We start from the raw sequence: 27,549 nt of genomic DNA, 5'->3' as shown, positions 1-27,549 counted from the left end.
AATCTCCACTGCACCCTCTCTAAACCAGACAGCATCCTGCAAAATCTCCTCTGCACCCTCTAATCCAGGCTGAATCGTGGTGAATCTCCTCTGCACCCTCTCTAATCCAAGCAGCATCCTGGTGAATCTCCTCTGCACCCTCTCTAATCCAGGGTCAATCCTGTTGAATCTCCTCTGCGCCCTCTCTAATCCAGCTTGAATCATGGTGAATCTACTCTGCACCCACTCTTATCCAGGCAGCGTCCTGGTAAATCTCCTCTGCACCCTCTCCCATCCAGGCAGCATGCTGGTGAATCTCCTCTGCACCCTCTCTAATCCAGTCTGAATCCTGTTGAATCTCCTCTGCACCCTCTCAAATCCAGGATGAATCCTGTTGAATCTCCTCTGCACCCTCTCTAATCCAGACAGCAAACTGGTGAATCTCCTCTGCACCCTCTCAAATCCAGACAGCAACCTGAAGAATCTCCTCTGCACCCTCCCTAATCCAGGCTGAATCCTTTTGAATCTCCTCTGCACCCTCTTTACTCCTGGCAGCATCCTGGTGAATCTCCTCTGCGCCCTCTCTAATCCATCTTGAATCATGGTGAATCTCCTCTGCACCCACTCTTATCCAGGCAGCATCCCGGTGAATCCCCTCTGCACCCTCTCTAACCCAGGCTGAATCCTGGTGAATCTCCTCTGCACCCTTCCTAATTCAGGATGAATCCTGGTGAATCTCCTCTGCACCCTGTCTAATCCAGGCAGCATGCTGCTGAATCTCATCTGCACCCTCTCCCATTCAGGCAGCATCCTGGTGAATCTCCTCTGCACCCTCTCTAATCCAGACAGCATCTTGCAAAATCTCCTCTGCAGCTTCTCTTATCCAGGCGGCATCCTGGTGAATCACCTCTGCACCCTCTCCCACCAATCCAGGCTGCATCCTGTTGAATCTCCACTGCACCCTCTCTAAACCAGACCGCATCCTGCAAAATCTCCTCTGCACCCTCTAATCCAGGCTGAATCGTGGTGAATCTCCTCTGCACCCTCTCTAATCCAAGCAGCATCCTGCTGAATCTCCTCTGCACCCTCTCTAATCCAGGATCAATCCTGTTGAATCTCCTCTGCGCCCTCTCTAATCCAGCTTGAATCATGGTGAATCTACTCTGCACCCACTCTTATCCAGGCAGCATCCTGGTAAATCTCCTCTGCATCCTCTCCCATCCTGGCTGCATCCTGTTGAATCTCCTTTGCACCCTCTCTAATCCAGTCTGAATCCTGTTGAATCTCCTCTGCACCCTCTCAAATCCAGGATGAATCCTGTTGAATCTCCTCTGCACCCTCTCTAGTCCAGACAGCAAACTGGTGAATCTCCTCTGCACCCTCTCAAATCCAGACAGCAACCTGAAGAATCTCCTCTGCACCCTCCCTAATCCAGGCTGAATCCTTTTGAATCTCCTCTGCACCCTCTTTACTCCTGGCAGCATCCTGGTGAATCTCCTCTGCGCCCTCTCTAATCCATCTTGAATCATGGTGAATCTCCTCTGCACCCACTCTTATCCAGGCAGCATTCCGGTGAATCCCCTCTGCACCCTCTCTAACCCAGGCTGAATCCTGGTGAATCTCCTCTGCACCCTTCCTAATTCAGGATGAATCCTGGTGAATCTCCTCTGCACCCTCTCTTATCCAGGCAGCATCCTGGTGAATCTCCTCTGCACCCTCTCCCACCAATCCAGGCTGCATCCTGTTGAATCTCCACTGCACCCTCTCTAAACCAGACAGCATCCTGCAAAATCTCCTCTGCACCCTCTAATCCAGGCTGAATCGTGGTGAATGGCCTCTGCACCCTCTCTAATCCAAGCAGCATCCTGGTGAATCTCCTCTGCACCCTCTCTAATCCAGGATCAATCCTGTTGAATCTCCTCTGCGCCCTCTCTAATCCAGCTTGAATCATGGTGAATCTACTCTGCACCCACTCTTATCCAGGCAGCATCCTGGTGAACCTCCTCTGCACCCTCTCTAATCCAGACAGCATCCTGGTGAATCTCCTCTGCACCCTCTCAAATCCAGACAGCAACCTGAAGAATCTCCTCTGCACCCTCCCTAATCCAGGCTGAATCCTTTTGAATCTCCTCTGCACCCTCTTTACTCCTGGCAGCATCCTGGTGAATCTCCTCTGCACCCTCTCTAATCCAGGCAGCATCCCGGTGAATCCCCTCTGCACCCTCTCTAACCCAGGCTGAATCCTGGTGAATCTCCTCTGCACCCTTCCTAATTCAGAATGAATCCTGGTGAATCTCCTCTGCACCCTGTCTAATCCAGGCAGCATGCTGCTGAATCTCATCTGCACCCTCTCCCATTCAGGCAGCATCCTGGTTAATCTCCTCTGCACCCTCTCTAATCCAGACAGCATCTTGCAAAATCTCCTCTGCAGCCTCTCTTATCCAGGCGGCATCCTGGTGAATCTCCTCTGCACCCTCTCCCACCAATCCAGGCTGCATCCTGTTGAATCTCCACTGCACCCTCTCTAAACCAGACAGCATCCTGCAAAATCTCCTCTGCACCCTCTAATCCAGGCTGAATCGTGGTGAATCTCCTCTGCACCCTCTCTAATCCAAGCAGCATCCTGGTGAATCTCCTCTGCACCCTCTCTAATCCAGGATCAATCCTGTTGAATCTCCTCTGCACCCTCTCCCATCCAGGCAGCATGCTGGTGAATCTCCTCTGCACCCTCTCTAATCCAGACAGAATCCTGGTAAATCACCTATGCACCGTCTCTAATCCTGGCTGCATCCTGTTGAATCTCCTCTGCACCCTCTCTAATCCAGTCTGAATCCTGTTGAATCTCCTCTGCACCCTCTCAAATCCAGGATGAATCCTGTTGAATCTCCTCTGCACCCTCTCTAATCCAGACAGCAAACTGGTGAATCTCCTCTGCACCCTCTCAAATCCAGACAGCAACCTGAAGAATCTCCGCTGCAACCTCCCTAATCCAGGCTGAATCCTTTTGAATCTCCTCTGCACCCTCTTTACTCCTGGCAGCATCCTGGTGAATCTCCTCTGCGCCCTCTCTAATCCATCTTGAATCATGGTGAATCTCCTCTGCACCCACTCTTATCCAGGCAGCATCCCGGTGAATCCCATCTGCACCCTCTCTAACCCAGGCTGAATCCTGGTGAATCTCCTCTGCACCCTTCCTAATTCAGGATGAATCCTGGTGAATCTCCTCTGCACCCTGTCTAATCCAGGCAGCATGCTGCTGAATCTCATCTGCACCCTCTCCCATTCAGGCAGCATCCTGGTGAATCTCCTCTGCACCCTCTCCCACCAATCCAGGCTGCATCCTGTTGAATCTCCACTGCACCCTCTCTAAACCAGACAGCATCCTGCAAAATCTCCTCTGCACCCTCTAATCCAGGCTGAATCGTGGTGAATCGCCTCTGCACCCTCTCTAATCCAAGCAGCATCCTGGTGCATCTCCTCTGCACCCTCTCTAATCCAGGATCAATCCTGTTGAATCTCCTCTGCGCCCTCTCTAATCCAGCTTGAATCATGGTGAATCTACTCTGCACCCACTCTTATCCAGGCAGCATCCTGGTAAATCTCCTCTGCGCCCTCTCCCATCCAGGCAGCATCCTGGTGAATCTCCTCTGCACCCTCTCTAATCCAGACAGAATCCTGGTAAATCACCTATGCACCGTCTCTAATCCTGGCTGCATCCTGTTGAATCTTTTCTGCACCCTCTCTAATCCAGTCTGAAACCTGATGAATATCCTCTACACCCTCTCTAATCCAGGATCAATCCTGTTGAATCTCCTCTGCGCCCTCTCTAATCCAGCTTGAATCATGGTGAATCTACTCTGCACCCACTCTTATCCAGGCAGCATCCTGGTAAATCTCCTCTGCACCCTCTCCCATACAGGCAGCATCCTGGTGAACCTCCTCTGCACCCTCTCTAATCCAGACAGCATCCTGGTGAATCTCCTCTGCACCCTCTCAAATCCAGACAGCAACCTGAAGAATCTCCTCTGCACCCTCCCTAATCCAGGCTGAATCCTTTTGAATCTCCACTGCACCCTCTTTACTCCTGGCAGCATCCTGGTGAATCTCCTCTGCGCCCTCTCTAATCCATCTTGAATCATGGTGAATCTACTCTGCACCCACTCTTATCCAGGCAGCATCCCGTTGAATCCCCTCTGCACCCTCTCTAACCCAGGCTGAATCCCGGTGAATCTCCTCTGCACCCTCTCCCATCCAGGCAGCATCCTGGTGAATCTCCTCTGCACCCTCTCTAATCCAGACAGAATCCTGGTAAATCACCTATGCACCGTCTCTAATCCTGGCTGCATCCTGTTGAATCTCCTCTGCACCCTCTCTAATCCAGTCTGAATCCTGTTGACTCTCCTCTGCACCCTCTCAAATCCAGGATGAATCCTGTTGAATCTCCTCTACACCCTCTCTAATCCAGACAGCAAACTGGTGAATCTCCTCTGCACCCTCTCAAATCCAGACAGCAACCTGAAGAAACTCCTCTGCACCCTCCCTAATCCAGGCTGAATCCTTTTGAATCTCCTCTGCACCCTCTTTACTCCTGGCAGCATCCTGGTGAATCTCCTCTGCGCCCTCTCTATTCCATCTTGAATCATGGTGAATCTCCTCTGCACCCACTCTTATCCAGGCAGCATCCCGGTGAATCCCCTCTGCACCCTCTCTAACCCAGGCTGAATCCTGGTGAATCTCCTCTGCACCCTTCCTAATTCAGGATGAATCCTGCTGAATCTCCTCTGCACCCTGTCTAATCCAGGCAGCATGCTGCTGAATCTCATCTGCACCCTCTCCCATTCAGGCAGCATCCTGGTGAATCTCCTCTGCATCCTCTCTAATCCAGACAGCATCTTGCAAAATCTCCTCTGCAGCCTCTCTTATCCAGGCGGCATCCTAATGAATCTCCTCTGCACCCTCTCCCACCAATCCAGGCTGCATCCTGTTGAATCTCCACTGCACCCTCTCTAAACCAGACAGCAACCTGCAAAATCTCCTCTGCACCCTCTAATCCAGGCTGAATCGTGGTGAATCTCCTCTGCACCCTCTCAAATCCAGGATGAATCCTGTTGAATCTCCTCTGCACCCTCTCTAATCCAGACAGCAAACTGGTGAATCTCCTCTGCACCCTCTCTAATCCAGTCTGAATACTGTTGAATTTCCCCTGCACCCTCTCTAATCCAGGATCAATCCTGTTGAATCTCCTCTGCGCCCTCTCTAATCCAGCATGAATCATGGTGAATCTACTCTGCACCCACTCTTATCCAGGCAGCATCCTGGTGAACCTCCTCTGCACCCTCTCTAATCCAGACAGCATCCTGGTGAATCTCCTCTGCACCCTCTCAAATGCAGACAGCAACCTGAAGAATCTCCTCTGCACCCTCCCTAATCCAGGCTGAATCCTTTTGAATCTCCTCTGCACCCTCTTTACTCCTGGCAGCATCCTGGTGAATCTCCTCTGCACCCTCTCTAATCCAGGCAGCATCCCGGTGAATCCCCTCTGCACCCTCTCTAACCCAGGCTGAATCCTGGTGAATCTCCTCTGCACCCTTCCTAATTCAGAATGAATCCTGCTGAATCTCATCTGCACCCTCTCCCATTCAGGCAGCATCCTGGTTAATCTCCTCTGCACCCTCTCTAATCCAGACAGCATCTTGCAAAATCTCCTCTGCAGCCTCTCTTATCCAGGCGGCATCCTGGTGAATCTCCTCTGCACCCTCTCCCACCAATCCAGGCTGCATCCTGTTCAATCTCCACTGCACCCTCTCTAAACCAGACAGCATCCTGCAAAATCTCCTCTGCACCCTCTAATCCAGGCTGAATCGTGGTGAATCTCCTCTGCACCCTCTCTAATCCAAGCAGCATCCTGGTGAATCTCCTCTGCACCCTCTCTAATCCAGGGTCAATCCTGTTGAATCTCCTCTGCGCCCTCTCTAATCCAGCTTGAATCATGGTGAATCTACTCTGCACCCACTCTTATCCAGGCAGCGTCCTGGTAAATCTCCTCTGCACCCTCTCCCATCCAGGCAGCATGCTGGTGAATCTCCTCTGCACCCTCTCTAATCCAGTCTGAATCCTGTTGAATCTCCTCTGCACCCTCTCAAATCCAGGATGAATCCTGTTGAATCTCCTCTGCACCCTCTCTAATCCAGACAGCAAACTGGTGAATCTCCTCTGCACCCTCTCAAATCCAGACAGCAACCTGAAGAATCTCCTCTGCACCCTCCCTAATCCAGGCTGAATCCTTTTGAATCTCCTCTGCACCCTCTTTACTCCTGGCAGCATCCTGGTGAATCTCCTCTGCGCCCTCTCTAATCCATCTTGAATCATGGTGAATCTCCTCTGCACCCACTCTTATCCAGGCAGCATCCCGGTGAATCCCCTCTGCACCCTCTCTAACCCAGGCTGAATCCTGGTGAATCTCCTCTGCACCCTTCCTAATTCAGGATGAATCCTGGTGAATCTCCTCTGCACCCTGTCTAATCCAGGCAGCATGCTGCTGAATCTCATCTGCACCCTCTCCCATTCAGGCAGCATCCTGGTGAATCTCCTCTGCACCCTCTCTAATCCAGACAGCATCTTGCAAAATCTCCTCTGCAGCTTCTCTTATCCAGGCGGCATCCTGGTGAATCACCTCTGCACCCTCTCCCACCAATCCAGGCTGCATCCTGTTGAATCTCCACTGCACCCTCTCTAAACCAGACCGCATCCTGCAAAATCTCCTCTGCACCCTCTAATCCAGGCTGAATCGTGGTGAATCTCCTCTGCACCCTCTCTAATCCAAGCAGCATCCTGCTGAATCTCCTCTGCACCCTCTCTAATCCAGGATCAATCCTGTTGAATCTCCTCTGCGCCCTCTCTAATCCAGCTTGAATCATGGTGAATCTACTCTGCACCCACTCTTATCCAGGCAGCATCCTGGTAAATCTCCTCTGCATCCTCTCCCATCCTGGCTGCATCCTGTTGAATCTCCTTTGCACCCTCTCTAATCCAGTCTGAATCCTGTTGAATCTCCTCTGCACCCTCTCAAATCCAGGATGAATCCTGTTGAATCTCCTCTGCACCCTCTCTAGTCCAGACAGCAAACTGGTGAATCTCCTCTGCACCCTCTCAAATCCAGACAGCAACCTGAAGAATCTCCTCTGCACCCTCCCTAATCCAGGCTGAATCCTTTTGAATCTCCTCTGCACCCTCTTTACTCCTGGCAGCATCCTGGTGAATCTCCTCTGCGCCCTCTCTAATCCATCTTGAATCATGGTGAATCTCCTCTGCACCCACTCTTATCCAGGCAGCATTCCGGTGAATCCCCTCTGCACCCTCTCTAACCCAGGCTGAATCCTGGTGAATCTCCTCTGCACCCTTCCTAATTCAGGATGAATCCTGGTGAATCTCCTCTGCACCCTCTCTTATCCAGGCAGCATCCTGGTGAATCTCCTCTGCACCCTCTCCCACCAATCCAGGCTGCATCCTGTTGAATCTCCACTGCACCCTCTCTAAACCAGACAGCATCCTGCAAAATCTCCTCTGCACCCTCTAATCCAGGCTGAATCGTGGTGAATGGCCTCTGCACCCTCTCTAATCCAAGCAGCATCCTGGTGAATCTCCTCTGCACCCTCTCTAATCCAGGATCAATCCTGTTGAATCTCCTCTGCGCCCTCTCTAATCCAGCTTGAATCATGGTGAATCTACTCTGCACCCACTCTTATCCAGGCAGCATCCTGGTGAACCTCCTCTGCACCCTCTCTAATCCAGACAGCATCCTGGTGAATCTCCTCTGCACCCTCTCAAATCCAGACAGCAACCTGAAGAATCTCCTCTGCACCCTCCCTAATCCAGGCTGAATCCTTTTGAATCTCCTCTGCACCCTCTTTACTCCTGGCAGCATCCTGGTGAATCTCCTCTGCACCCTCTCTAATCCAGGCAGCATCCCGGTGAATCCCCTCTGCACCCTCTCTAACCCAGGCTGAATCCTGGTGAATCTCCTCTGCACCCTTCCTAATTCAGAATGAATCCTGGTGAATCTCCTCTGCACCCTGTCTAATCCAGGCAGCATGCTGCTGAATCTCATCTGCACCCTCTCCCATTCAGGCAGCATCCTGGTTAATCTCCTCTGCACCCTCTCTAATCCAGACAGCATCTTGCAAAATCTCCTCTGCAGCCTCTCTTATCCAGGCGGCATCCTGGTGAATCTCCTCTGCACCCTCTCCCACCAATCCAGGCTGCATCCTGTTGAATCTCCACTGCACCCTCTCTAAACCAGACAGCATCCTGCAAAATCTCCTCTGCACCCTCTAATCCAGGCTGAATCGTGGTGAATCTCCTCTGCACCCTCTCTAATCCAAGCAGCATCCTGGTGAATCTCCTCTGCACCCTCTCTAATCCAGGATCAATCCTGTTGAATCTCCTCTGCACCCTCTCCCATCCAGGCAGCATGCTGGTGAATCTCCTCTGCACCCTCTCTAATCCAGACAGAATCCTGGTAAATCACCTATGCACCGTCTCTAATCCTGGCTGCATCCTGTTGAATCTCCTCTGCACCCTCTCTAATCCAGTCTGAATCCTGTTGAATCTCCTCTGCACCCTCTCAAATCCAGGATGAATCCTGTTGAATCTCCTCTGCACCCTCTCTAATCCAGACAGCAAACTGGTGAATCTCCTCTGCACCCTCTCAAATCCAGACAGCAACCTGAAGAATCTCCGCTGCACCCTCCCTAATCCAGGCTGAATCCTTTTGAATCTCCTCTGCACCCTCTTTACTCCTGGCAGCATCCTGGTGAATCTCCTCTGCGCCCTCTCTAATCCATCTTGAATCATGGTGAATCTCCTCTGCACCCACTCTTATCCAGGCAGCATCCCGGTGAATCCCATCTGCACCCTCTCTAACCCAGGCTGAATCCTGGTGAATCTCCTCTGCACCCTTCCTAATTCAGGATGAATCCTGGTGAATCTCCTCTGCACCCTGTCTAATCCAGGCAGCATGCTGCTGAATCTCATCTGCACCCTCTCCCATTCAGGCAGCATCCTGGTGAATCTCCTCTGCACCCTCTCCCACCAATCCAGGCTGCATCCTGTTGAATCTCCACTGCACCCTCTCTAAACCAGACAGCATCCTGCAAAATCTCCTCTGCACCCTCTAATCCAGGCTGAATCGTGGTGAATCGCCTCTGCACCCTCTCTAATCCAAGCAGCATCCTGGTGCATCTCCTCTGCACCCTCTCTAATCCAGGATCAATCCTGTTGAATCTCCTCTGCGCCCTCTCTAATCCAGCTTGAATCATGGTGAATCTACTCTGCACCCACTCTTATCCAGGCAGCATCCTGGTAAATCTCCTCTGCGCCCTCTCCCATCCAGGCAGCATCCTGGTGAATCTCCTCTGCACCCTCTCTAATCCAGACAGAATCCTGGTAAATCACCTATGCACCGTCTCTAATCCTGGCTGCATCCTGTTGAATCTTTTCTGCACCCTCTCTAATCCAGTCTGAAACCTGATGAATATCCTCTACACCCTCTCTAATCCAGGATCAATCCTGTTGAATCTCCTCTGCGCCCTCTCTAATCCAGCTTGAATCATGGTGAATCTACTCTGCACCCACTCTTATCCAGGCAGCATCCTGGTAAATCTCCTCTGCACCCTCTCCCATACAGGCAGCATCCTGGTGAACCTCCTCTGCACCCTCTCTAATCCAGACAGCATCCTGGTGAATCTCCTCTGCACCCTCTCAAATCCAGACAGCAACCTGAAGAATCTCCTCTGCACCCTCCCTAATCCAGGCTGAATCCTTTTGAATCTCCACTGCACCCTCTTTACTCCTGGCAGCATCCTGGTGAATCTCCTCTGCGCCCTCTCTAATCCATCTTGAATCATGGTGAATCTACTCTGCACCCACTCTTATCCAGGCAGCATCCCGTTGAATCCCCTCTGCACCCTCTCTAACCCAGGCTGAATCCCGGTGAATCTCCTCTGCACCCTTCCTAATTCAGGATGAATCCTGGTGAATCTCCTCTGCACCCTGTCTAATCCAGGCAGCATCCTGGTGAATCTCCTCTGCACCCTCTCCCACCAATCCAGGCTGGATCCTGTTCAATCTCCACTGCACCCTCTCTAAACCAGACAGCATCCTGCAAAATCTCCTCTGCACCCTCTAATCCAGGCTGAATCGTGGTGAATCTCCTCCACACCCTCTCTAATCCAAGCAGCATCCTGGTGAATCTCCTCTGCACCCTCTCTAATCCAGACAGCAAACTGGTGAATCTCCTCTGCACCCTCTCTAATCCAGGATCAATCCTGTTGAATCTCCTCTGCGCCCTCACTAATCCAGCTTGAATCATGGTGAATCTACTCTGCACCCACTCTTATCCAGGCAGCATCCTGGTAAATCTCCTCTGCACCCTCTCCCATCCAGGCAGCATGCTGGTGAATCTCCTCTGCACCCTCTCTAATCCAGACAGAATCCTGGTAAATCACCTATGCACCGTCTCTAATCCTGGCTGCATCCTGTTGAATCTCCACTGCACCCTCTCTAATCCAGTCTGAATCCTGTTGAATCTCCTCTGCACCCTCTCAAATCCAGGATGAATCCTGTTGAATCTCCTGTGCACCCTCTCTAATCCAGACAGCAAACTGGTGAATCTCCGCTGCACCCTCTCTAATTCAGACTGCAACCTGGAAAATCTCCTCTGCACCCTCTCTAACCCAGGATGAATTCTGTTCAATCTTCTGTGCACACTCTCTAATCCAGACCGCGTCCTTGTGAATCTCCTGTGCACACTCTCCAATCCAGAGAGCATCCTGTTCAATCTCTTCTGCACCCTCTCTAATCCAGGAAGCATCCTGGTGAATCTCCTCTGCACCCTCTCTCATCCAGGCAGAATGCTGGTGAATCTCCTCTGCACCCTCTCTAATCCAGGCAGCATCCTGGTGAATCTCCTCTGCACCCTCTCTAATCCAGGATCAATCCTGTTGAATCTCCTCTGCGCCCTCTCTAATCCAGCTTGAATCATGGTGAATCTACTCTGCACCCACTCTTATCCAGGCAGCATCCTGGCAAATCTCCTCTGCACCCTCTCCCATCCAGGCAGCATCCTGGTCAATCTCCTCTGCACCCTCTCTAATCCAGACAGAATCCTGGTAAATCACCTATGCACCGTCTCTAATCCTGGCTGCATCCTGTTGAATCTCCTCTGCACCCTCTCTAATCCAGTCTGAATCCTGTTGAATATCCTCTGCACCCTCTCTAATCCAGGATCAATCCTGTTGAATCTCCTCTGCGCCCTCTCTAATCCAGCTTGAATCATGGTGAATCTACTCTGCACCCACTCTTATCCAGGCAGCATCCTGGTAAATCTCCTCTGCACCCTCTCCCATACAGGCAGCATCCTGGTGAACCTCCTCTGCACCCTCTCTAATCCAGACAGCATCCTGGTGAATCTCCTCTGCGCCCTCTCAAATCCAGACAGCAACCTGCAAAATCTCCTCTGCACCCTCTAATCCAGGCTGAATCGTGGTGAATCTCCTCTGCACCCTCTCAAATCCAGGATGAATCCTGTTGAATCTCCTCTGCACCCTCTCAAATCCAGGATGAATCCTGTTGAATATCCTCTGCACCCTCTCTAATCCAGGATCAATCCTGTTGAATCTCCTCTGCGCCCTCTCTAATCCAGCTTGAATCATGGTGAATCTTCTCTGCACCCACTCTTATCCAGGCAGCATCCTGGTAAATCTCCTCTGCACCCTCTCCCATACAGGCAGCATCCTGGTGAACCTCCTCTGCACCCTCTCTAATCCAGACAGCATCCTGGTGAATCTCCTCTGCGCCCTCTCAAATCCAGACAGCAACCTGCAAAATCTCCTCTGCACTCTCTAATCCAGGCTGAATCGTGGTGAATCTCCTCTGCACCCTCTCAAATCCAGGATGAATCCTGTTGAATCTCCTCTGCACCCTCCCTAATCCAGACAGCAAACTGGTGAATCTCCTCTGCACCCTCTCTAATCCAGTCTGAATACTGTCGAATTTCCCCTGCACTCTCTCTAATCCAGGATCAATCCTGTTGAATCTCCTCTGCGCCCTCTCTAATCCAGCATGAATCCTGGTGAATCTCCTCTGCACCCTCTCTAATCCAGACAGCATCCTGGTGAATCTCCTCTGCGCCCTCTCAAATCCAGACAGCAACCTGAAGAATCTCCTCTGCACCCTCCCTAATCCAGGCTGAATCCTTTTGAATCTCCACTGCACCCTCTTTACTCCTGGCAGCATCCTGGTGAATCTCCTCTGCGCCCTCTCTAATCCATCTTGAATCATGGTGAATCTACTCTGCACCCACTCTTATCCAGGCAGCATCCCGGTGAATCCCCTCTGCACCCTCTCTAACCCAGGCTGAATCCTGCTGAATCTCCTCTGCACCCTTCCTAATTCAGGATGAATCCTGGTGAATCTCCTCTGCACCCTGTCTAATCCAGGCAGCATCCTGGTGAATCTCCTCTGCACCCTCTCCCACCAATCCAGGCTGCATCCTGTTCAATCTCCACTGCACCCTCTCTAAACCAGACAGCATCCTGCAAAATCTCCTCTGCACCCTCTAATCCAGGCTGAATCGTGGTGAATCTCCTCCGCACCCTCTCTAATCCAAGCAGCATCCTGGTGAATCTCCTCTGCACCCTCTCTAATCCATGATCAATCCTGTTGAATATCCTCTGCGCCCTCTCTAATCCAGCTTGAATCATGGTGAATCTACTCTGCACCCACTCTTATCCAGGCAGCATCCTGGTAAATCTCCTCTGCACCCTCTCCCATCCAGGCAGCATGCTGGTGAATCTCCTCTGCACCCTCTCTAATCCAGACAGAATCCTGGTAAATCACCTATGCACCGTCTCTAATCCTGGCTGCATCCTGTTGAATCTCCTCTGCACCCTCTCAAATCCAGGATGAATCCTGTTGAATCTCCTGTGCACCCTCTCTAATCCAGACAGCAAACTGGTGAATCTCCTCTGCACCCTCTCTAATTCAGAATGCAACCTGGAAAATCTCCTCTGCACCCTCTCTAACCCAGGATGAATTCTGTTCAATCTTCTGTGCACACTCTCTAATCCAGACCGCGTCCTTGTGAATCTCCTGTGCACACTCTCCAATCCAGACAGCATCCTGTTCAATCTCTTCTGCACGCTCTCTAATCCAGGCAGCATCCTGGTGAATCTCCTCTGCACCCTCTCTAATCCAGGAAGCATCCTGGTGAATCTCCTCTGCACACTCCCTAATCCAGGCTGAATCCTTTTGAATCTCCTCTGCACCCTCTCTCATCCATGCAGAATGCTGGTGAATCTCCTCTGCACCCTCTCTAATCCTGGCTGCATCCTGTTGAATCTCCTCTGCACCCTCTCAAATCCAGGATGAATCCTGTTGAATCTCCTGTGCACCCTCTCTAATCCAGACAGCAAACTGGTGAATCTCCTCTGCACCCTCTCTAATTCAGAATGCAACCTGGAAAATCTCCTCTGCACCCTCTCTAACCCAGGATGAATTCTGTTCAATCTTCTGTGCACACTCTCTAATCCAGACCGCGTCCTTGTGAATCTCCTGTGCACACTCTCCAATCCAGACAGCATCCTGTTCAATCTCTTCTGCACGCTCTCTAATCCAGGCAGCATCCTGGTGAATCTCCTCTGCACCCTCTCTAATCCAGGAAGCATCCTGGTGAATCTCCTCTGCACACTCCCTAATCCAGGCTGAATCCTTTTGAATCTCCTCTGCACCCTCTCTCATCCATGCAGAATGCTGGTGAATCTCCTCTGCACCCTCTCTAATCCAGGCAGCATCTTGGTGAAACTCCTCTGCGCCCTCTCTAATCCAGGCTGAATCCTGGTGAATCTCCTCTGCATCCTCTCTAATCCAGGCAGCACCCTGGTGAATCTCCTCTGCACCCTCTCTAATCCAGGCAGCATCCTGGTAAATCTCCTCTGCACCCTCTCTAATCCAGGCTGAATCCTGGTGAATCTCCTCTGCATCCTCTCTAATCCAGGATCAATCCTGTTGAATCTCCTCTGCACCCTCTCAAATCCAGGATGAATCCTGTTGAATATCCTCTGCGCCCTCTCTAATCCAGCTTGAATCATGGTGAATCTACTCTGCACCCACTCTTATCCAGGCAGCATCCTGGCAAATCTCCTCTGCACCCTCTCCCATCCAGGCAGCATCCTGGTCAATCTCCTCTGCACCCTCTCTAATCCAGACAGAATCCTGGTAAATCACCTATGCACCGTCTCTAATCCTGGCTGCATCCTGTTGAATCTCCTCTGCACCCTCTCTAATCCAGTCTGAATCCTGTTGAATATCCTCTGCACCCTCTCTAATCCAGGATCAATCCTGTTGAATCTCCTCTGCGCCCTCTCTAATCCAGCTTGAATCATGGTGAATCGACTCTGCACCCACTCTTATCCAGGCAGCATCCTGGTAAATCTCCTCTGCACCCTCTCCCATACAGGCAGCATCCTGGTGAACCTCCTCTGCACCCTCTCTAATCCAGACAGCATCCTGGTGAATCTCCTCTGCGCCCTCTCAAATCCAGACAGCAACCTGCAAAATCTCCTCTGCACCCTCTAATCCAGGCTGAATCGTGGTGAATCTCCTCTGCACCCTCTCAAATCCAGGATGAATCCTGTTGAATCTCCTCTGCACCCTCTCAAATCCAGGATGAATCCTGTTGAATATCCTCTGCACCCTCTCTAATCCAGGATCAATCCTGTTGAATCTCCTCTGCGCCCTCTCTAATCCAGCTTGAATCATGGTGAATCTACTCTGCACCCACTCTTATCCAGGCAGCATCCTGGTAAATCTCCTCTGCACCCTCTCCCATACAGGCAGCATCCTGGTGAACCTCCTCTGCACCCTCTCTAATCCAGACAGCATCCTGGTGAATCTCCTCTGCGCCCTCTCAAATCCAGACAGCAACCTGCAAAATCTCCTCTGCACTCTCTAATCCAGGCTGAATCGTGGTGAATCTCCTCTGCACCCTCTCAAATCCAGGATGAATCCTGTTGAATCTCCTCTGCACCCTCCCTAATCCAGACAGCAAACTGGTGAATCTCCTCTGCACCCTCTCTAATCCAGTCTGAATACTGTCGAATTTCCCCTGCACCCTCTCTAATCCAGGATCAATCCTGTTGAATCTCCTCTGCGCCCTCTCTAATCCAGCATGAATCCTGGTGAATCTCCTCTGCACCCTCTCTAATCCAGACAGCATCCTGGTGAATCTCCTCTGCGCCCTCTCAAATCCAGACAGCAACCTGAAGAATCTCCTCTGCACCCTCCCTAATCCAGGCTGAATCCTTTTGAATCTCCATTGCACCCTCTTTACTCCTGGCAGCATCCTGGTGAATCTCCTCTGCGCCCTCTCTAATCCATCTTGAATCATGGTGAATCTACTCTGCACCCACTCTTATCCAGGCAGCATCCCGGTGAATCCCCTCTGCACCCTCTCTAACCCAGGCTGAATCCTGCTGAATCTCCTCTGCACCCTTCCTAATTCAGGATGAATCCTGGTGAATCTCCTCTGCACCCTGTCTAATCCAGGCAGCATCCTGGTGAATCTCCTCTGCACCCTCTCCCACCAATCCAGGCTGCATCCTGTTCAATCTCCACTGCACCCTCTCTAAACCAGACAGCATCCTGCAAAATCTCCTCTGCACCCTCTAATCCAGGCTGAATCGTGGTGAATCTCCTCCGCACCCTCTCTAATCCAAGCAGCATCCTGGTGAATCTCCTCTGCACCCTCTCTAATCCATGATCAATCCTGTTGAATATCCTCTGCGCCCTCTCTAATCCAGCTTGAATCATGGTGAATCTACTCTGCACCCACTCTTATCCAGGCAGCATCCTGGTAAATCTCCTCTGCACCCTCTCCCATCCAGGCAGCATGCTGGTGAATCTCCTCTGCACCCTCTCTAATTCAGACTGCAACCTGGAAAATCTCCTCTGCACCCTCTCTAACCCAGGATGAATTCTGTTCAATCTTCTGTGCACACTCTCTAATCCAGACCGCGTCCTTGTGAATCTCCTGTGCACACTCTCCAATCCAGACAGCATCCAGTTCAATCTCTTCTGCACGCTCTCTAATCCAGGCAGCATCCTGGTGAATCTCCTCTGCACCCTCTCTAATCCAGGAAGCATCCTGGTGAATCTCCTCTGCACACTCCCTAATCCAGGCTGAATCCTTTTGAATCTCCTCTGCACCCTCTCTCATCCATGCAGAATGCTGGTGAATCTCCTCTGCACCCTCTCTAATCCAGGCAGCATCTTGGTGAAACTCCTCTGCGCCCTCTCTAATCCAGGCTGAATCCTGGTGAATCTCCTCTGCATCCTCTCTAATCCAGGCAGCACCCTGGTGAATCTCCTCTGCACCCTCTCTAATCCAGGCAGCATCCTGGTAAATCTCCTCTGCACCCTCTCTAATCCAGGCGGAATCCTGGTGAATCTCCTCTGCATCCTCTCTAATCCAGGATCAATCCTGTTGAATCTCCTCTGCGCCCTCTCTAATCCAGCTTGAATCATGGTGAATCTACTCTGCACCCACTCTTATCCAGGCAGCATCCTGGTAAATCTCCTCTGCACCCCCTCCCATACAGGCAGCATCCTGGTGAACCTCCTCTGCACCCTCTCTAGTCCAGACAGCATCCTGGTGAATCTCCTCTGCACCCTCTCAAATCCAGACAGCAACCTGAAGAATCTCCTCTGCACCCTCCCTAATCCAGGCTGAATCCTTTTGAATCTCCACTGCACCCTCTTTACTCCTGGCAGCATCCTGGTGAATCTCCTCTGCGCCCTCTCTAATCCATCTTGAATCATGGTGAATCTACTCTGCACCCACTCTTATCCAGGCAGCATCCCGGTGAATCCCCTCTGCACCCTCTCTAACCCAGGCTGAATCCTGGTGAATCTCCTCTGCACCCTTCCTAATTCAGGATGAATCCTGGTGAATCTCCTCTGCACCCTGTCTAATCCAGGCAGCATCCTGGTGAATCTCCTCTGCACCCTCTCCCACCAATCCAGGCTGCATCCTGTTCAATCTCCACTGCACCCTCTCTAAACCAGACAGCATACTGCAAAATCTCCTCTGCACCCTCTAATCCAGGCTGAATCGTGGTGAATCTCCTCTGCACCCTCTCTAATCCAAGCAGCATCCTGGTGAATCTCCTCTGCACCCTCTCTAATCCAGACAGCAAACTGGTGAATCTCCTCTGCACCCTCTCAAATCCAGACAGCAACCTGAAGAATCTCCTCTGCACCCTCCCTAATCCAGGCTGAATCCTTTTGAATCTCCTCTGCACCCTCTTTACTCCTGGCAGCATCCTGGTGAATCTCCTCTGCGCCCTCTCTAATCCATCTTGAATCATGGTGAATCTCCTCTGCACCCACTCTTATCCAGGCAGCATCCTGGTGAATCTCCTCTGCACCCTCTCTAATCCAGACAGAATCCTGGTAAATCACCTATGCACCGTCTCTAATCCTGGCTGCATCCTGTTGAATCTCCTCTGCACCCTCTCTAATCCAGTCTGAATCCTGTTGAATCTCCTCTGCACCCTCTCTAATCCAGGATCAATCCTGTTGAATCTCCTCTGCGCCCTCTCTAATCCAGCTTGAATCATGGTGAATCTACTCTGCACCCACTCTTATCCAGGCAGCATCCTGGTAAATCTCCTCTGCACCCTCTCCCATACAGGCAGCATCCTGGTGAACCTCCTCTGCACCCTCTCTAATCCAGACAGCATCCTGGTGAATCTCCTCTGCACCCTCTCAAATCCAGACAGCAACCTGAAGAATCTCCTCTGCACCCTCCCTAATCCAGGCTGAATCCTTTTGAATCTCCACTGCACCCTCTTTACTCCTGGCAGCATCCTGGTGAATCTCCTCTGCGCCCTCTCTAATCCATCTTGAATCATGGTGAATCTACTCTGCACCCACTCTTATCCAGGCAGCATCCCGGTGAATCCCCTCTGCACCCTCTCTAACCCAGGCTGAATCCTGGTGAATCTCCTCTGCACCCTTCCTAATTCAGGATGAATCCTGGTGAATCTCCTCTGCACCCTGTCTAATCCAGGCAGCATCCTGGTGAATCTCCTCTGCACCCTCTCCCACCAATCCAGGCTGCATCCTGTTCAATCTCCACTGCACCCTCTCTAAACCAGACAGCATCCTGCAAAATCTCCTCTGCACCCTCTAATCCAGGCTGAATCGTGGTGAATCTCCTCTGCACCCTCTCTAATCCAAGCAGCATCCTGGTGAATCTCCTCTGCACCCTCTCTAATCCAGGATCAATCCTGTTGAATCTCCTCTGCGCCCTCTCTAATCCAGCTTGAATCATGGTGAATCTACTCTGCACCCACTCTTATCCAGGCAGCATCCTGGTAAATCTCCTCTGCACCCTCTCCCATCCAGGCAGCATGCTGGTGAATCTCCTCTGCACCCTCTCTAATCCAGACAGAATCCTGGTAAATCACCTATGCACCGTCTCTAATCCTGGCTGCATCCTGTTGAATCTCCTCTGCACCCTCTCTAATCCAGTCTGAATCCTGTTGAATCTCCTCTGCACCCTCTCAAATCCAGGATGAATCCTGTTGAATCTCCTGTGCACCCTCTCTAATCCAGACAGCAAACTGGTGAATCTCCTCTGCACCCTCTCTAATTCAGAATGCAACCTGGAAAATCTCCTCTGCACCCTCTCTAACCCAGGATGAATTCTGTTCAATCTTCTGTGCACACTCTCTAATCCAGACCGCGTCCTTGTGAATCTCCTGTGCACACTCTCCAATCCAGACAGCATCCTGTTCAATCTCTTCTGCACGCTCTCTAATCCAGGCAGCATCCTGGTGAATCTCCTCTGCACCCTCTCTAATCCAGGAAGCATCCTGGTGAATCTCCTCTGCACACTCCCTAATCCAGGTTGAATCCTTTTGAATCTCCTCTGCACCCTCTCTCATCCAGGCAGAATGCTGGTGAAGCTCCTCTGCACCCTCTCTAATCCAGGCAGCATCTTGGTGAATCTCCTCTGCGCCCTCTCTAATCCAGGCTGAATCCTGGTGAATCTCCTCTGCATCCTCTCTAATCCAGGCAGCACCCTGGTGAATCTCCTCTGCACCCTCTCTAATCCAGGCAGCATCCTGGTAAATCTCCTCTGCACCCTCTCTAGTCCAGGCTGAATCCTGGTGAATCTCCTCTGCATCCTCTCTAATCCAGGCAGCACCCTGGTGAATTTCCTCTGCACGCTCTCTAATCCAGGCAGCATCCTGGTGAATCTCCTCTGCGCCCTCTCTAATCGAGTTTGAATCATGGTGAATCTACTCTGCACCCTCTTTACTCCTGTTAGCATCCTGGTGAATCTCCTCTGCACCCACTCTTATCCAGGCAGCATCCTGGTGAATCCCCTCTGCACCCTCTCTAACCCAGGCTGAATCCTGGTGAATCTCCTCTGCACCCTTCCTAATTCAGGATAAATCCTGGTGAATCTCCTCTGCACCCTGTCTAATCCAGGCAGCACCCTGGTGAATTTCCTCTGCACGCTCTCTAATCCAGGCAGCATCCTGGTGAATCTCCTCTGCGCCCTCTCTAATCGAGTTTGAATCATGGTGAATCTACTCTGCACCCTCTTTACTCCTGTTAGCATCCTGGTGAATCTCCTCTGCACCCACTCTTATCCAGGCAGCATCCTGGTGAATCCCCTCTGCACCCTCTCTAACCCAGGCTGAATCCTGGTGAATCTCCTCTGCACCCTTCCTAATTCAGGATGAATCCTGGTGAATCTCCTCTGCACCCTGTCTAATCAAGGCAGCATGCTGCTGAATCTCCTCTGCACCCTCTCTAATCCAGACAGAATCCTAGTAAGTCACCAATGCACCGTCTCTAATCCTGGCTGCATCCTGTTGAATCTCCTCTGCACCCTCTCTAATCCAGTCTGAATCCTGTTGAATCTCCTCTGCACCCTCTCAAATCCAGGATGAATCCTGTTGAATCTCCTCTGCACCCTCTCTAATCCAGACAGCAAACTGGTGAATCTCCTCTGCACCCTCTCTAATTCAGACTGCAACATGGAAAATCTCCTCTGCACCCTCCCTAACCCAGGCTGAATTCTGTTCAATCTTCTGTGCACATTCTCTAATCCAGACCGCGTCCTTGTGAATCTCCTGTGCACACTCTCCAATCCAGACAGCATCCTGTTCAATCTCTTCTGCACGCTCTCTAATCCAGGCAGCACCCTGGTGAATCTCCTCTGCACCCTCTCTAATCCAGGAAGCATCCTGGTGAATCTCCTCTGCACACTCCCTAATCCAGGCTGAATCCTTTTGAATCTCCTCTGCACCCTCTCTCATCGAGGCAGAATGCTGGTGAATCTCCTCTGCACCCTCTCTAATCCAGGCAGCATCTTGGTGAATCTCCTCTGCACCCTCTCTAATGCAGGCTGAATCCCGGTGAATCTCCTCTGCATCCTCTCTAATCCAGGCAGCACCCTGGTGAATCTCCACTGCACCCTCTCTAATCCAGGCAGCATCCTGGTAAATCTCCTCTACACCCTCTCTAATCCAGGCTGAATCCTGGTGAATCTCCTCTGCATCCTCTCTAATCCAGGCAGCACCCTGGTGAATCTCCTCTGCACGCTCTCTAATCCAGGCAGCATCCTGGTAAATCTCCTCTGCACCCTCTCTAATCCAGGCAGCATCCTGGTGAATCTCCTCTGCACCCTCTCTTATCCAGGCAGCATCCTGGTAAATATCCTCTGCACCCTCTCTAATCCAGACTGCATCCTTGAAAATCTCCTCTGCGCCCTCTCTAATCCAGCTTGAATCATAGTGAATCTACTCTGCACCCTCTCTAATCCAGGCAGCATCCTGGTAAATCTCCTCTGCACCCCCTCTACTCCAGGCAGCATCCTGGTGAATCTCCTCTGCACCCTCTCTAATCCAGACTGCATCCTGGAAAATCTCCTCTGCACCCTCTCTAATCCAGGCTGAATGCTTTTCAATCTCCTATGCACCATCTCTAAACCAGACAGTTTAATGGTGAATCTCCGATGCACACTCTCTAATCCAGGCTGCATCCTGGCGAATCTCCTCTGCACCCTGTCTAATCCAGGCAGCATGCTGGTGAATCTCCTCTGTGCCCTCTCTAATCATCATGAATCATGGTGAATCTCCTCTGCACCCACTCTTATCCAGGCAGCATCCTGGTAAATCTCCACTGCACCCTCTCTACTCCAGGCAGCATCCTGGTGAATCTCCTCTTCACCCTCTCTAATCCAGGATGAATCTTGTTGAATCTCCTCTGCGCCCTCTCTAATCCAGCTTGAATCATGGTGAATCTACTCTGCACCCTCTTTACTCCTGTTAGCATCCTGGTGAATCTCCTCTGCACCCACTCTTATCCAGGCAGCATCCTGGTGAATCCCCTCTGCACCCTCTCTAACCCAGGCTGAATCCTGGTGAATCTCCTCTGCACCCTCTCTAATCCAGGCTGAATCCTGGTGAATCTCCTCTGCATCCTCTCTAATCCAGGCTGCACCCTGGTGAATCTCCTCTGCACCCTCTCTAATCCAGGCAGCATCCTGGTAAATCTCCTCTGCACCCTCTCTAATCCAGGCTGAATCCTGGTGAATCTCCTCTGCGTCCTCTCTAATCCAGGCAGCACCCTGGTGAATCTCCTCTGCACGCTCTCTAATCCAGGCAGCATCCTGGTAAATCTCCTCTGCACCCTCTCTAATCCAGGCAGCATCCTGGTGAATCTCCTCTGCACCCTCTCTTATCCAGGCAGCATCCTGGTAAATATCCTCTGCACCCTCTCTAATCCAGACTGCATCCTGGAAAATCTCCTCTGCGCCCTCTCTAATCCAGCTTGAATCATGGTGTATCTACTCTGCACCCTCTCTAATCCAGGCAGCATCCTAGTAAATCTCCTCTGCAACCCCTCTACTCCAGGCAGCATCCTGGTGAATCTCCTCTGCACCCTTTCTAATCCAGACTGCATCCTGGAAAATCTCCTCTGCACCCTCTCTAATCCAGGCTGAATGCTTTTCAATCTCCTATGCACCATCTCTAAACCAGACAGTTTAATGGTGAATCTCCGATGCACACTCTCTAATCCAGGCTGCATCCTGGTGAATCTCCTCTGCACCCTGTCTAATCCAGGCAGCATGCTGGTGAATCTCCTCTGCGCCCTCTCTAATCATCATGAATTATGGTGAATCTCCTCTGCACCCACTCTTATCCAGGCAGCATCCTGGTAAATCTCCACTGCACCGTCTCTACTCCAGGCAGCATCCTGGTGAATCTCCTCTTCACCCTCTCTAATCCAGGATGAATCTTGTTGAATCTCCTCTGCGCCCTCTCTAATCCAGCTTGAATCATGGTGAATCTACTCTGCACCCTCTTTACTCCTGTTAGCATCCTGGTGAATCTCCTCTGCACCCACTCTTATCCAGGCAGCATCCTGGTGAATCCCCTCTGCACCCTCTCTAACCCAGGCTGAATCCTGGTGAATCTCCTCTGCACCCTTCCTAATTCAGGATGAATCCTGGTGAATCTCCTCTGCACCCTGTCTAATCCAGGCAGCATACTGCTGAATCTCATCTGCACCCTCTCCCATTCAGGCAGCATCCTGGTGAATCTCCTCTGCACCCTCTCTAATCCAGACAGCATCTTGCAAAATCTCCTCTGCAGCCTCTCTTATCCAGGCAGCATCCTGGTGAATCTCCTCTGCACCCTCTCCCACCAATCCAGGCTGCATCCTGTTGAATCTCCACTGCACCCTCTCTAATCCAGACAGCATCCTGCAAAATCTCCTCTGTACCCTCTAATCCAGGCTGAATCGTGGTGAACCTCCTCTGCACCCTCTCTAATCCAAGCAGCATCCTGGTGAATCTCCTCTGCACCCTCTCTAATCCAGGATCAATCCTGTTGAATCTCCTCTGCGCCCTCTCTAATCCAGCTTGAATCATGGTGAATCTCCTCTGCACCCTCTCTAATCCAGGATCAATCCTGTTGAATCTCCTCTGCGCCCTCTCTAATCCAGCTTGAATCATGGTGAATCTACTCTGCACCCACTCTTATCCAGGCAGCATCCTGGTAAATCTCCTCTGCACCCTCTCCCATCCAGGCAGCATCCTGGTGAATCTCCTCTGCACCCTCTCTAATCCAGACAGAATCCTGGTAAATCACCTATGCACCGTCTCTAATCCTGGCTGCATCCTGTTGAATCTTCTCTGCACCCTCTCTAATCCAGTCTGAATCCTGTTGAATCTCCTCTGCACCCTCTCTAATCCAGACAGCAAACTGGTGAATCTCCTCTGCACCCTCTCTAATTCAGACTGCAACCTGGAAAATCTCCACTGCACCCTCTCTAACCCAGGCTGAATTCTGTTCAATCTTCTGTGCACACTCTCTAATCCAGACCACGTCCTTGTGAATCTCCTGTGCACACTCTCCAATCCAGACAGCATCCTGTTCAATCTCTTCTGCACGCTCTCTAATCCAGGCAGCATCCTGGTGAATCTCCTCTGCACCCTCTCTAATCCAGGAAGCATCCTGGTGAATCTCCTCTGCACACTCCCTAATCCAGGCTGAATCCTTTTGAATCTCCTCTGCACCCTCTCTCATCCAGGCAGAATGATGGTGAATCTCCTCAGCACCCTCTCTAATCCAGGCAGCATCCTGGAAAATCTCCTGTGCACCCTTTCTAATCCAGCCTGAATCCTGGTGAATCTCCTCTGCACGCTTTCTAATCCAGGATGATTCCTGGTGAATCTCCTCTGCACCCTCTCTAATCCAGTCTGAATACTGTTGAATCTCCTCTGCAACCTCTCTAATCCAGGCAGCATGCTGGTGCATCTCTCTCTGCACACCCTCTAATCCAGACACTTCCCTGGTGAATCTCCTCTTCACCCTCTTTAATCCAGGATGAATCCTGGTGAATGTCCTCTGCACCCTCTCTAATCCAGACTGCATCCTGGAAAATCTCCTCTGCACCCTCTCTAATCCAGGCTGAATGCTTTTCAATCTCCTATGCACCATCTCTGAACCAGACAGTTTAATGGTGAATCTCCGATGCACACTCTCTAATCCAGGCAGCATCCTGGTAAATCTCCACTGCACCGTCTCTACTCCAGGCAGCATCCTGGTGAATCTCCTCTTCACCCTCTCTAATCCAGGATGAATCTTGTTGAATCTCCTCTGCGCCCTCTCTAATCCAGCTTGAATCATGGTGAATCTACTCTGCACCCTCTTTACTCCTGTTAGCATCCTGGTGAATCTCCTCTGCACCCACTCTTATCCAGCAGCATCCTGGTGAATCCCCTCTGCACCCTCTCTAACCCAGGCTGAATCCTGGTGAATCTCCTCTGCACCCACTCTTATCCAGGCAGCATCCTGGTGAATCTCCTCTGCACCCTCTCTAATCCAGACAGAATCCTGGTAAATCACCTATGCACCGTCTCTAATCCTGGCTGCATCCTGTTGAATATCCTCTGCACCCTCTCTAATCCAGGATCAATCCTGTTGAATCTCCTCTGCGCCCTCTCTGATCCAGCTTGAATCATGGTGAATCTACTCTGCACCCACTCCTATCCAGGCAGCATCCTGGTAAATCTCCTCTGCACCCTCTCCCATACAGGCAGCATCCTGGTGAACCTCCTCTGCACCCTCTCTAATCCAGACAGCATCCTGGTGAATCTCCTCTGCACCCTCTCAAATCCAGACAGCAACCTGAAGAATCTCCTCTGCACCCTCCCTAATCCAGGCTGAATCCTTTTGAATCTCCACTGCACCCTCTTTACTCCTGGCAGCATCCTGGTGAATCTCCTCTGCGCCCTCTCTAATCCATCTTCAATCATGGTGAATCTACTCTGCACCCACTCTTATCCAGGCAGCATCCCGGTGAATCCCCTCTGCACCCTCTCTAACCCAGGCTGAATCCTGGTGAATCTCCTCTGCACCCTTCCTAATTCAGGATGAATCCTGGTGAATCTCCTCTGGACCCTGTCTAATCCAGGCAGCATCCTGGTGAATCTCCTCTGCACCCTCTCCCATCAATCCAGGCTGCATCCTGTTCAATCTCCACTGCACCCTCTCTAAACCAGACAGCATCCTGCAAAATCTCCTCTGCACCCTCTAATCCAGGCTGAATCGTGGTGAATCTCCTCTGCGCCCTCTCTAATCCAAGCAGCATCCTGGTGAATCTCCTCTGCACCCTCTCTAATCCAGGATCAATCCTGTTGAATCTCCTCTGCGCCCTCTCTAATCCAGCTTGAATCATGGTGAATCAACTCTGCACCCACTCTTATCCAGGCTGAATCCTGGTGAATCTCCTCTGCACCCTTCCTAATTCAGGATGAATCCTGGTGAATCTCCTCTGCACCCTGTCTAATCCAGGCAGCATCCTGGTAAATCTCCTCTGCACCCTCTCCCATCCAGGCAGCATGCTGGTGAATCTCCTCTGCACTCTAATCCAGACAGAATCCTGGTAAATCACATATGCACCGTCTCTAATCCTGGCTGCATCCTGTTGAATCTCCTCTGCACCCTCTCTAATCCAGTCTGAATCCTATTGAATCTCCTCTGCACCCTCTCCCATCCAGGCAGCATCCTGGTGAATCTCCTCTGCACCCTCTCAAATCCAGACAGCAACCTGAAGAATCTCCTCTGCACCCTCCCTAATCCAGGCTGAATCCTTTTGAATCTCCACTGCACCCTCTTTACTCCTGGCAGCATCCTGGTGAATCTCCTCTGAGCCCTCTCTAATCCATCTTGAATCATGGTGAATCTACTCTGCACCCACTCTTATCCAGGCAGCATCCCGGTGAATCCCCTCTGCACCCCCTCTAACCCAGGCTGAATCCTGGTGAATCTCCTCTGCACCCTTCCTAATTCAGGATGAATCCTGGTGAATCTCCTCTGCACCCTGTCTAATCCAGGCAGCATCCTGGTGAATCTCCTCTGCACCCTCTCCCACCAATCCAGGCTGCATCCTGTTCAATCTCCACTGCACCCTCTCTAAACCAGACAGCATCCTGCAAAATCTCCTCTGCACCCTCTAATCCAGGCTGAATCGTGGTGAATCTCCTCTGCACCCTCTCTAATCCAAGCAGCATCCTGGTGAATCTCCTCTGCACCCTCTCTAATCCAGGATCAATCCTGTTGAATCTCCTCTGCGCCCTCTCTAATCCAGCTTGAATCATGGTGAATCTACTCTGCACCCACTCTTATCCAGGCAGCATCTTGGTAAATCTCCTCTGCACCCTCTCCCATCCAGGCAGCATGCTGGTGAATCTCCTCTGCACTCTAATCCAGACAGAATCCTGGTAAATCACCTATGCACCGTCTCTAATCCTGGCTGCATCCTGTTGAATCTCCTCTGCACCCTCTCTAATCCAGTCTGAATCCTGTTGAATCTCCTCTGCACCCTCTCAAATCCAGGATGAATCCTGTTGAATCTCCTCTGCACCCTCTCTAATCCAGACAGCAAACTGGTGAATCTCCTCTGCACCCTCTCTAATTCAGACTGCAACCTGGAAAATCTCCTCTGCACCCTCTCTAACCCAGGATGAATTCTGTTCAATCTTCTGTGCACACTCTCTAATCCAGACCGCGTCCTTGTGAATCTCCTGTGCACACTCTCCAATCCAGACAGCATCCTGTTCAATCTCTTCTGCACGCTCTCTAATCCAGGCAGCATCCTGGTGAATCTCCACTGCACCCTCTCTAATCCAGGAAGCATCCTGGTGAATCTCCACTGCACCGTCTCTCATCCAGGCAGAATGCTGGTGAATCTTCTCTGCACCCTCTCTAATCCAGGCAGCATCCTGGTGAATCTCCTCTGCACCCTCTCTAATCCAGGATCAATCCTGTTGAATCTCCTCTGCGCCCTCTCTAATCCAGCTTGAATCATGGTGAATCTACTCTGCACCCACTCTTATCCAGGCAGCATCCTGGTAAATCTCCTCTGAACCCTCTCCCATCCAGGCAGCATCCTGGTGAATCTCCTCTGCACCCTTTCTAATCCAGACAGAATCCTGGTAAATCACCTATGCACCGTCTCTAATCCTGGCTGCATCCTGTTGAATCTCCTCTGCACCCTCTCTAATCCAGTCTGAATCCTGTTGAATCTCCTCTACACCCTCTCAAATCCAGGATGAATCCTGTTGAATCTCCTCTGCACCCTCTCTAATCCAGACAGCAAACTGGTGAATCTCCTCTGCACCCTCTCAAATCCAGACAGCAACCTGAAGAATCTCCTCTGCACCCTCCCTAATCCAGGCTGAATCCTTTTGAATCTCCTCTGCACCCTCTTTACTCCTGGCAGCATCCTGGTGAATCTCCTCTGCGCCCTCTCTAATCCATCTTGAATCATGGTGAATCTCCTCTGCACCCACTCTTATCCAGGCAGCATTCCGGTGAATCCCCTCTGCACCCTCTCTAACCCAGGCTGAATCCTGGTGAATCTCCTCTGCACCCTTCCTAATTCAGGATGAATCCTGGTGAATCTCCTCTGCACCCTCTCTTA

The sequence above is a fragment of the Hypanus sabinus genome, chromosome 31, assembly GCF_030144855.1.
Source record: "Hypanus sabinus isolate sHypSab1 chromosome 31, sHypSab1.hap1, whole genome shotgun sequence".
Lineage (NCBI taxonomy): Eukaryota > Metazoa > Chordata > Chondrichthyes > Myliobatiformes > Dasyatidae > Hypanus > Hypanus sabinus.
Note: the sequence above shows the minus strand (reverse complement) of the source record.